The sequence below is a fragment of the Stegostoma tigrinum genome, chromosome 4 (assembly GCF_030684315.1).
Source record: "Stegostoma tigrinum isolate sSteTig4 chromosome 4, sSteTig4.hap1, whole genome shotgun sequence".
NCBI classification, from domain to species: Eukaryota; Metazoa; Chordata; class Chondrichthyes; order Orectolobiformes; family Stegostomatidae; genus Stegostoma; species Stegostoma tigrinum.
In genome coordinates, this window is record NC_081357.1 from 108,910,199 (window position 1) to 108,922,550 (window position 12,352).

The window sequence follows — 12,352 nt, forward strand, 5'->3', positions numbered from 1 at the left end:
CAGCCTTAGTGTTTCACCAAAGGTTTTTCTGTTGTGTTTTAAAAGTTACCCAAACATACTAATAATTTCTATGTAGCCAATATCCCTTGCATAAATGCTTAAAATTCCATATATTTGTAACCATTTCTAGTGTGCTGTAACATGTTTAATGATTGAGGTACAGACTTTGAAATTGTATTTAAAATTGAAACAAAATTATTGATTTGAATACTTTTGACCATCTGCCACTATTGACAAACAAAGCAGTTCTATACTACTATAGATAATAAAATGTGAGGCTGGATGAACACAGCAGGCCCAGCAGCATCTCAGGAGCACAAAAGCTGACGTTTTGGGCCTAGACCCTTCATCAGAGAGGGGGATGGGGTGAGGGTTCTGGAATAAATAGGGAGAGAGGGGGAGGCGGACCGAAGATGGAGAGAAAAGAAGATAGGTGGGGAGGTAGGGAGGGGATAGGTCAGTCCAGGGAAGACAGACAGGTCAAGGAGGTGGGATGAGGTTAGTAGGTAGGGGATGGAGGTGCGGCTTGGGGTGGGAGGAAGGGATGGGTGAGAGGAAGAGCCGGTTAGGGAGGCAGAGACAGGTTGGACTGGTTTTGGGATGCAGTGGGTGGAGGGGAAGAGCTGGGCTGGTTGTGTGGTGCAGTGGGGGGAGCGGACGAACTGGGTTGGCTTTGGGATGCGGTGGGGGAAGGGGAGATCTTGAAGCTGGTGAAGTCCACATTGATACCATTGGGCTGCAGGGTTCCCAAGCGGAATATGAGTTGCTGTTCCTGCAACCTTCGAGTGGCATCATTGTGGCACTGCAGGAGGTCCATGATGGACATGTCATCTAAAGAATGGGAGGGGGAGTGGAAATGGTTTGCGACTGGGAGGTGCAGTTGTTTATTGCAAACCGAGCGGAGGTGTTCTGCAAAGCAGTCCCCAAGCCTCCGCTTGGTTTCCCCAATGTAGAGGAAGCCACATCGGGTACAGTGGCATCCATCTCCTACCTACTAACCTCATCCCACCTCCTTGACCTGTCCGTCTTCCCTGGACTGACCTATCCCCTCCCTACCTCCCCACCTATACTCTCCTCTCCACCTATCTTCTTTTCTCGCCATCTTCGATCCGCCTCCACCTCTCTCCCTATTTATTCCAGAACCCCCACCCCATTCCCCTCTTTGATGAAGGGTCTAGGCCTGAAACGTCAGCTTTTGTGCTCCTGAGATGCTGCTGGGCCTGTTGTGTTCATCCAGCCTCACATTTTATTATCTTGGATTCTCCAGCATCTGCAGTTCCCATTATCACAGTTCTATACTACTATCTGTTAGCAGGAACTGGTGATGCTAGTGATTCTGAGGTAACAAGGTGCAGGGCTGGATGAACACAGCAGGCCAAGCAGCATCAGAGGAGCAGGAAGGCTGACATTTTGGGTCTAGACCCTTCATTCCTTTCGCCTCCGCCACATCTGCTCTCAGGATGAGGCATTCCACTCCCACACATCTCAGATGTCATAGTTTATCAAGACCGCAACTTTCCCCCGCAGTGGTCAAGAACACCCTTGACCGTGTCTCCCGCATTTCCCACAAGTCGTCCCTCACAGCACCCCCCCACGCAATAACAACCAAAACAGAATCTCCCTCGTCCTCACGTACCACTCCACCAACCACTCCTGAAGAAGGATCTAGGCCCGCAACGTCAGCCTTCCTGCTCCTCTGATGCTGCTTTGCCTGCTGTGTTCATCCAGCTCTACACCTTATTATCCCAGTTCTGTACTATCATCTTTAAAGGTGAAACCAGCATGCTGTATAAAAGGTTCAACTGTTTAAATACAAAGTTATCACAAAAATACACACTCACACTCACTTTTTGAGTATGATTTGCTGTTTTGCTGTTACATACCTTATCAAGTCAGCTGAGTAATTAAATTGTGTTCTCAGTGTTCAGATATTGTTTATTGAAGTAATAACAGATGCTCAAGCTGTATTTTGTACTTTTTATTGTGGCATATTGAAGAAATATAGACACCATTGTGATGATTATCAGATTGAACTGGTTATTGGGTTAATAGGTTGCATGGGCTTCTTTCTACATTTTCTGAGGAAATAGTGGCAACAAATATGAGCACTTGGGGCAGTCATCAGTCTGGTTAGATTTCTGAAGAATTGTTTGTGATTTCCATTTAGCTGTCTCACTCTTAATTCTTAGTGATGATGGTATAACAAAGTGCAATTTGAATCTTACTATTTATTATTTCAGACTCCAGTGTTCCACACACCTAATGATATCTGGGATTGTAGGAAACCTGTAGGTGGAGATGATCTAAAAAGATCTGGAGCTTTACATAACTGTTGATTCAAAATCCACGTCATCTGAAATGTTAAGCAATGACTCAAAAAGAAAATGTAGTAAAATCCCTACTTTACAACAAATGAGGAGAAACATAATTAAGCAAACAAAATGGATTGAACAATCTAGATACTGAGAAAAATATATGAGACTTGTATATATCTGATAAAGTTGACCAACCATTCAAGGCAAAAGTAGTCTTTGATAATGTGAGAAAATATTTTGCTCATTGTGTGCATTTATTTGGTATGCATGATTCTATCTGATTTCTAATTCTATTTTTTTTACATGTTTTTAGCTTAAGTACTTGAATCTTAAAGTATCAACAATATTAATCAAAAAGTAATAATGCATCTTTCATGTGTGGATTTAGAAGGCCTACAATTGGGCTTGTGCAGAATACCCTGAAACCTTCATAGTTAGAATAGCAGCATTTTCCCCTCTAACATGCACCTGGTCCCTGCTTCATCTACTGTCTAAGAAGTTCACAAATGTGATGCCATATTGTTGGTTGATCATGGGAAAGACTTAAGCTTTTCTTGTGCAAGGCATCTTTCTCCAATTAAAAAGGTAGCTAACTATTTTTACTGTAGTCAATAAGAAGCCAGTCGTGAGGTTTCTTCAGTTGAGGAAAGAACAAATTTACTTCCAGCAAACTCTGAGCAAAATAATAAAGATGCAACACCAAGCATAGTGCACACCACACATATAGACATTTAAAAACGGTTTAGAGTTTTTGGTTATCTCTGAGGCGTAAGGTTTTAAATTGATCACATGTTGGTTCCCGGCTTTCTTGGATGCAATCAGCAGTAGTAATTGTTACCATTATTTTAAGGTTGTCAGCCCCTGATGCTTCTTTTCTGGAGCTGTTTCCATGGGAACTCAGGTGCTGGTTTCTTTAGGGTGGAAAGAAGTAGAGATAGTGGTTTCCTTTTCAGTAACCTGCTACACGTTCTCAGAATGTCCCTTGAAATACTGGCTCCAATGTGCATTTCCAACGTTTTGTTGGGTGTGACAACCAAGATGTTCAATTTTCACTCTTTGTTCATGTCTTCCGAAGAATGTCAGAAGTTTACATTTGCTCACTTCCACCTTGAGGTAGTTTTGTCTTTGAGAACAGTTTGCCTTCTCTCTGTCCAAATTTGCAACAATTTCAACCAGTTAGAAGCATTACAAATCACATCTTTTAAAAGTAAGGATATATAAACTTGTGTGACAACATCTACTTCAAGTTCACTGAATTAACCCAGATGAGTAGCAAATGTGTGTCAAATAACGAGAGCACAAATCTGCTCTAGAAATTATATGAGGCGGCGCTCAAACTTTGGATTGGTATGTAGTAACTCCTTCTGGAAGTGCACATGGATGAATATCTTATCCTTGATAACAAGATTGTAAATAGAAAGGCATTCACCGATTTTATTGTACTTTTATAAAATGTCAAAGTATTTACTTTGAATTGCATTTAAGTAGTTTCCTTGAAATAAGAAACACCATTAATCTAACTGAAAACAATGAATGTTGGAGATCACAGGGGGTCAGACAGTGTCCATGGAGAGAGAGCAAACTAACATTTTGAGTCTAGATGACTCTTCATCGGAGCTGAAGTGTGGAGGGGACGGCATTTATGCTGTAGTTTGGGGTGAGTGGTGTGTGGGGGTAGTGAGTGTAGGGTGATTCTGGTGGAGAAAAGATGTTAATAGTTCAGACTAAGTGATCAGAATGTGAGAATGGCAGAACAATGGTATGTCTCCTGCCAGACTTGAAAGGACAGTAACTGGGTTGGGGGAAGGGGAGGACATAATAACAAGCTGCAAGAATAGGAAGAAATGGGTCACAATTTAAAGGTGTTGTACTCACTATTAAGTCTAGAATGCTGTAACGTGCCTCATCTGAAGATGAGCTGTTGTTCCTCCAGCTTGTACTGAAATTCACTGCAACACTGCAGCATGCCGAGGTCAGATGTATGGACATGTGAACAGCATAGTGTGCTAAAGTGACCGGATCCAGGAGCATCAGGGTCATGCTTGCGCACAGACTGGACATGTTCTGCAAAGCGGTCACCCAATCTGCGTTTGGTTTCTCCAGTGTAGAGTAGGCACATTGGGTGCAGCGAATACAATACACAAGATTGAAGGAGGTACAGGTGAAATGCCGTTTGGTAGTTGTGGAATAGACTAGGGTGTTCTGGAGGTGATGATCCCTGTGAAATGCAGACGGGGGAATGAGGGGAAGATGTGTTTGATGGTGGGCTTCTGCTGGAGTTGTCTGAAATGGCAGACAGTGATCCTTTGAAAGTGGAGACTGGTGGGATGAAAAATGTGGACAAGGGGAGCCCAACCACACTGTTCTGAAAAATGGGAAGGGGCAAGAGTGGAAGTGTGGGTGATAGTTTGGATATGGTTGAGGGCCTTGTTAACCACAGTGAGTGGGAAACCACAGTCATAGAGGATGCAAGCCATGACAGTAGCGTTGTTTTGGAAGGTGGCATCATCCAAACAGATGTGTTGTAGGTTAAGGAACTGGGAGAATGGGATGGAGTCCTTGTGGGATGTAGAATGATTCAAGCTGTAGTGTCATTAGTTATGGGAGACAATGGCTTTGGAGTGGATGGCAGTGGGTATTTTGTTCCCCAAAACGGAGACAGAGAGGTCAAGGATAGAAAGGGAAGTGCCAGAAATGGATGATGTGAAAGTTAGAGGGGTAGAAATTGGAGGCAAAATGAATGAAGTTTTCAAGGTCCTTGTGGGAGCATGAAGTGCCACTGAAACAGCTGTCGATGTACTGTGAAAAGAGTTATAGGAGGGGGCCAGTGGAAGACTAGAACAAGCATTGTTCCATATACCTCATATAGAGACAGGCATAACTGAGACTTCTTTGTCTGTCCAACTGCCTTTCTCGCTCTTTGGGCTCTATCCTTTCATTTACTTCATACTCCATCCACCTGCCTATTTTCTGCACATGGACTGAAGTTTTCCCAGCTACCATCAGTTCTGAGGAAGGGTCACCAGACCTGCAATGTGAACTCTGTCTTCTCCTTCACAGATGCTGCCAGACCTGCTGAACTTTTCCAGCAACTTTGTTTTTGTTATAACTGGGACCCATGTGGGTGCCTATTGCCACTCCATTGACCTGGTAGCAGTGAGATGAATTAAAGGAGAAATTGTTCAGTGAGGGAACAAGTTCAGGGGGGTGGAGGAGAGTAGTGGTGGATGGGGACTGTTCAGGCCTCTGGTCAAGGGAGAAGCTGGAAACTGTCAGATCATCCTGGTGGGGAATGGAGGTGTAGGGGGATTATACATCCATGGTGAACAGGAGGAAGTTAGGGCCAGACAACTGGAAATTCTCAATATGGTGGAGGGCATCAGTGGAATCACAGATGTAGATGGGCGGGGTCTAGATAAGTGGAGAGAGAATGGAGTCAAGTTAGGAGGAAACGAGCTCAGTGGAGCAGATACAGGCTGATATGATGGGACTTCTGGGGCAGCCTGGTTTGTGGATTTTGGGAAGGAGATAGAAGTAGGCCATCCAGGTTTGGGAGACTGGTGGGTTGTAAACAGTGGGAGAAAGATCTCTGAGGTAATGAGGTCCGCGGCAGCCTTGGCAACAATGGCTTGATGTTCAGATATAGGGCCATAGTTCAAGAGGTGGTAGGAAGACGTATCTGAGAGTTGGCATTGAGCCTCCGCAAGGTACCGATCAGTGCACCAGGCTACAACAGCACCACCTTTGTTGGCAGGTTAGATAACAAAGTTAGGATTGAACTTAAGATAACGAAAGTGGCAATTTCAGAAGTGGACAGGTTAGACTGGCAGAGAGATTGAGATATCATGTTGGCAGCTTTCAATGAAAAGATCGAGGGCAGTTAAGAGGCCAGGGGAAGGAGTCCAAGAGGAAGGTGGTGGTGAAGGGATCAGTGGAACGGGTTGGAGGAGGAATTCGTGCCCAAAGAAGTGAGCGTGGAAATGGAGGCAGCGGAAGAACAGTTCAAATTCATGATGAGTGTGAAATTCATTCAAGTGGGGATGTAAGGGTATGAAGCTGAATTCTTTGATGAGGACAATGTTCAGCCTAAGAGAGGGGAAAATCAGGAGGTATAGCAAACAGATGGTAAATAGCCTCAAGAAAGTGATGGTATCTGAGGGCTGGAAAGGGGTAAGTGGTAAGGAACAGTCCGCAGGACAGATGTTGGAGCTTATAAGTTGCTGAAGCTTGTGTGCCTTGAAGTGTGAAAGAAAAAGTCTTTTGTTGAGGCAATGGATGTGGCGAAGGATGAAGTGAAACTGAAGACCGGCCCAGCTTTGAAAGAAGGTGAGTCAATGTCGCTGCAGAGTGGAATTGAAAGTGTGCTCATATGCCAGTGCATGGCATTGATCGTGGATCGCAGGATGCGGCATGAATAGCAGTCCGAAGAATGTTGTACATCCAGGAGATGCTTGTAGACGTGGGTGGATTCAAAACATGAAGGGTGAAACTAGAGTTGAAATCCACGCGGGTAAGCATGAGTCGTTGGCACCCTCTTAGGAAGAAAAAATAACTGTGGAAGAGGGTTTTAGCAAACATGTTGTCGAACACCAACAGTGAAATGGAGAGCAATGAAGATGTAAACGGCGAAAGAGTCAACCAGAATTCCTGTCATTGGGAGGAGCAAAACATCTTCAGGGTTGGCATTCCTCAAAGAGATGTAGCAGTTGATTAAACAAAATGTAGAGAATAAATTGCTGCAGATGCTGGAATCTGTACTGAAAACAACAAATGCTAGCAGATTAGACAGCATACGTGGAGAGAGACCAAAGCTAACGATTCAAATCTAGATGACGCTTCGTCAGACCTGAGTGAAGTGTGGAGTGGATGGAGACAACAAAAATGCAGATGCTGGAGTCCAGTCAATACAGTGTGGAGCTGGAGGAACACAGCAGGCCAGGCAGCATCAGAGGAGAAGGAAAGTTGATGTTTCAGGTTGGGATCCTTCTAAGGACTGGGGAGGGAGAAGGGAGCTTGGAAATAAATAGAAGGAGGAGGGGTAGGGCTGGGGGAATGTAAGTGGGATGGTGATAGGTGGATGCAGGTCAGGGGTAATGGAGATAGGTCAGTGGGAGGGATGGAGGTGGATAGGAGAGAAAGAAGATGGACAGGTCAAGGAGATAGCGATGAAAGAGAAGATTGGACATGGAATGAGGCCAGGGTTGGGGAGGCTTTAAAACTGGTGAATTCTACGTTGAAGTCATCGGACTATAGGTCCTGAAGCAGAATATCCCCTTTATTCATTCATTGGATGCGTTTATTGCCTACCCCTATTTGCTCTGAAAGCATTTCAGAGTCAACCACATTGCTGTGGATCTGGCGTCACATGGAGGCAGTTTCCTTCCCTACAGGACATTAGTGAACCCGATGGGTTTTTCCCAACAATCTACAATGGATTCATGGTCATCATGAGACTTTTAATTCCAGATATTCATTGAATTCAAATTCCACCATCTGCCATGGCAGGATTTGAGCTTGGGTCCCTAGAACATTATCTGGATTTCTGGATTAACAGTCTAAAGATAATACCACTAGCATATCACCTCCCCTGAGAGCTGTTGTTCCTCCAGTTTGTGTATGACGTCATTGTGACACTGGAGGAGGCCCAGAATGGACACGTCGGCAGATCTCTTTTTGTTCGATGAATTGTGCTCAAATTGGGTCCAATGAAAATTCAAAAGAAATTATTCAATCTTCGTCATGTGTGCTGACAAAAGAAATTAAACCCAAAATAAACTGCTTCAGGCATGAGCTTAAAACTTTGGAATCAATTTTCATGAATGGTTAAACATTCACAAGAATATCAAGGGAATTGGGGCAAATGTAGTTATATGTAATTCATCAGCCTTGATCTACTTGATATAATGAACAGGCTTGAGAGGGCAAATGATCTTCTCCTGTTCCTATGTTCCAAAGAAACTGAATTTCATGTTTAATTATTAGTGTTGGAATGTTTTGCAAAGTTCTAGACCATCAAGCAGAAATTACATATACAAGACAACTAATGCTTGAACTAGGGCATACATAGGAGCACCTTACTCAATCTTATATGTCTAAATTCAATACCTGAAGCTGGTCTGAATCATAAGACTTTTAATTTGACCGGAATTCCTAGATCATTCCCATCAAGTTCAAATTCCAGTTACATTTATTCCCTTATCTCCTCAGTCCTGACACACACATGATCATATGCACATACTGCTCACACATTCAGCAATATTATTTTAGTGATTGGTAATCTTGTACCTGTGCTACAGAGCCTTTCATTGACAGTTCTGGTCTATTTTCTTCGTAGAACTGAATTTCACACTTTGGAGAATTAAGAAAGAGATTTTGAACAAGTGGCTTGCAGAGCATAATTGAACCAAGGTTGATTAGCTTTCTCTCTAGTACCAGCAGTCCATTGAAAGTTTAGCATTAGAAGTATGAATTAGGAGTATATGGCATTTCATTGAAAAAAGAACTCTGGAACTCCCTCATTTATAGCATTTTGGAGATGTACCTCTGCAAAATGGATTGCAATGGTTCAAGAAGGCAGCTGATCACCACCTTCTCAGGAGCAAATAGGGATGGGCATTAAATGCTGGCCCAGACAATAGTGCCCACATTCTCATGAATGAACAAAAAAAATGATTAAAAGGACAATTACATTTGGCATTGGACTCATAGTAAATCCAGCCCTGCAGAAAGACTGGCCTGGTTTGTATATGCAGCAACATGTAAATACGTTATTTTTGAACATATTGCGGAAGTTGCAACATGTAGATGTCTTAGAAGTACGAACCCATATCTGTGCAGTGAGTTGAGAGCTGAAATGTGAAGGTATCAACATTGTCTCAATTTTTGTACCAGTTTTGAGAATATGCCAAATACTATATCGTACAATCTCTCCACAAGTGAGCACAAAATAGTCCAACTATTTTTCCATTATCGTAACGATAATAGTAATGATCCTCTTAGTATCAGATAATGGCTATCATCAAATGTATATACTCTTGATTTGGCAGCATGGTTCTTAATTACATTTGGTGTTTTGTCTTGTTGAAACACATATCTTTCAGTAACCTTTCCCGATAGGCAATCAGTGAATTTAATGCTTTCTAGAATAATAGCATCCTCCAACACTTCTACCCCAGTTGCTGACCTGGCTGTTTGTTTCAGTACTTATGTTTCTACTCCACATTTAGTTTTGGTTGGCCTCTGACATTCAACCACTCTCTTTAAAGAATTGGGCTGGCCACCTTCCAAAGGGAAACATAATACATTAAAGGAATACATTTTGTTTCAGGAAATGGCTTCTAAAACTGATCCACTGTCATTAACATGATCCTGATGGTTAAGAACATATGTTTGATGTCAACATACTTCATTACCAAAGAAAATTTGATATAGCAAATTCTTTTCATGCATTGTTGAAATGTTATAAATTGAATTGTAAGCAATGTTTCTATGATTGCAATATAATATTTGCATTGTGTTCATTTTGAAAATTGAAATTAGTAAAGAACATTTAGAGTAGAGAGGTATCCCAAATAAACAGACAGTCCATGAAAGTAGCCAGGGTAAAATCTTGACTAAGCAAGTATGATTGAAGGAGGGACTTTGAGAGGAAGGGTCAAGTAATAACATTTCGGGAAAGGAGTATAATGTGAAGTTAGTGACTGAGGATTGGGAAATTCAAGGTGAGGGGAAGAACTGTAGTTATGGAAAGTGGGAAAGAGTGCAATTCTAAAGAAATGTGTACACAAGGGAGGAATACTTTTAACTTGAAAGCTTTTAGAATTGGCATCCAGTGTGCGTCAATGAGAAAGGATGTTGGTGAGAATGGCTTAGTGTAGATTGAACACTGTCAATGGTGTGTTGGATGAGCTAGTGCGTTGAAAGAGGGTGGTGAACCAGTAAATAATGAAAATAAAAGTAAGACTTGGAATTTACAATATCACTGAATGTTTTTCAGGGCTTTATTATGAATATCGTTTGAGAGGATTTCAATTGTCAGTACTTGAAAAGAGCCTAGAGTGAGGGAAAATGAGCCCAGCTCAGGGGAGAGTGAGTCCTTAGGTGACATCAGTGAGGTAGTCCCGGTAGCAAAAGATGGCGCCTAAGGATCGGTGACTTCATTGTTGGCTGGGCCCAGCACTGGCAGCTATGAAGTGGTGGCAGGAGGGCACCACAGCAACATAGTCTCTGAAGTTGGTGCGCCCGGTGTAGGGACTGGCGAAGTGAATTGGCCCAGCTGTGAAAGATGGAGCCTGAGGAGCAAAAAATTCAATGTTAGCTGGGCCTGACAAGGCAGTAGTGGTTCTGAAATGACTCACAACTTGTAGACAGTAGATATCTCTTTAAGCCATATCATTTCATTTTCTTATTCTTTAAACTATTAAAATAATGTCAGATTATGGTGACAAATGAAAATTGTAAACTGTATTTTATTGTACTTCGCTGTAAAATACACATAACAATAAATCGCTTATTCACCCATTCTTTCATTCAATATTTTACACAAACTTCTGGGAAGACTTGGATCCAGTATCAGTTGATCTTTTATTCATCACACACCACTTTAAGAAATATAAGATAACCTGTTGTAGAAAAGTATTATCCGTTTTATATTATTATTTTGGTATGCTGCCATTCTGTCACTGTGATTTCACTGTCAAGTATTTGATGGTGGTGTTTTAATGATTACTGATGCATTATGCACATACACAGGCAAGGGAGGTACAAATTGAGCAAATGTGAATTTACTGTTTTCCCCATTTCTGTCGTGAAATTATGAACCGTTTGCAGCACAGATTGGTCCAAAATCTCAGGTGATAATTTGTTGACAGAAAGTCGGTATTTTTGAACGAAGACATTTCCTTACATTCTACTATAAATATAACATTAGTAGGTGTTGTTCATCCTCTTACTTAGAATGTATTTGTTCTAGAAATATTTTATCTTCTACCTTTGTTGTTCCATCCATCTTGTGCCATGCACTAATTCATTTTTTATAAATAACCTAATAGTCCCGTTGGAGTAGGGCAAAGAAATATATCTGAAGATGTTGAATACAATTACAAATTAATCTTATTCCCTTCAAATGTTTTAGATTTTCTATGTGCCTTTTATAATGAAACGATATTTTCCATCTTATCTCTGCTTGGCTGCTGGCCCAGTCACACATCACTACATATCCTCATTCTTTGTTATAAAGTATAGTGTGCTCTTTATTTTTAGATATTGTCTTTGTGCTAATTATATTTTTCTCTCCCTTGTCTGCCATTGTTCCCAGCTGCCAATTCAGTGCATCTTGTCTGTGGCAAGTGAGTTCTACCTCATGCTTCCACCCTTCTTTTCACTCATGGTTTTCTGCGTGTTTATTGACAATCTACAGTGCCTGCATTTTAAATAATTTGTTTCCATGTATCCATCACATCTTGATATCATCTTATGTATCCTATTCAGTCTGATTTCAGAATGTATTATCCATGGATCTTCCAACTTCACTTGTGCTTCCTGTGCACTTCTGTGTACAGTCTTTTCCATTTCGTTGTAAAGTCTTTATGATTGTTTTATAGCATTCTGTTCTCTTTGAATTCAATCCTTTTAATGTCTGCATATACTCATTACATTTTTTATACATTTTTGTGAATGATCAAATTGGCTCCTCCTATTCATCTGTGACTGAACCACATTGTCAGACTGTACCCTTTACACAAAAATATTTTTTTAAAAAGTGAGTGGGCAAAACATGAGGAAAAAAAAAAGAATGAAACTGAAAAGAAAGAAAGAAATGCAATTGCAAAGATATAAAGACAAGAAGAGAGAAAGTGGAAAGCTGGAGTTTAAAGAGAGGACAAGGAGGTTTCTTTAAAATTGCAAAACCATACTGAAACATTCACTTTGTACCACTAAAATTAAGCAGATTGAAAAGTGAAAGGTAGGTTAGAAATTAGTGATTAAATTACTCTGAAGCTTGATTTTAAATCATAAATGTGGGGGCTAAGAGAAAA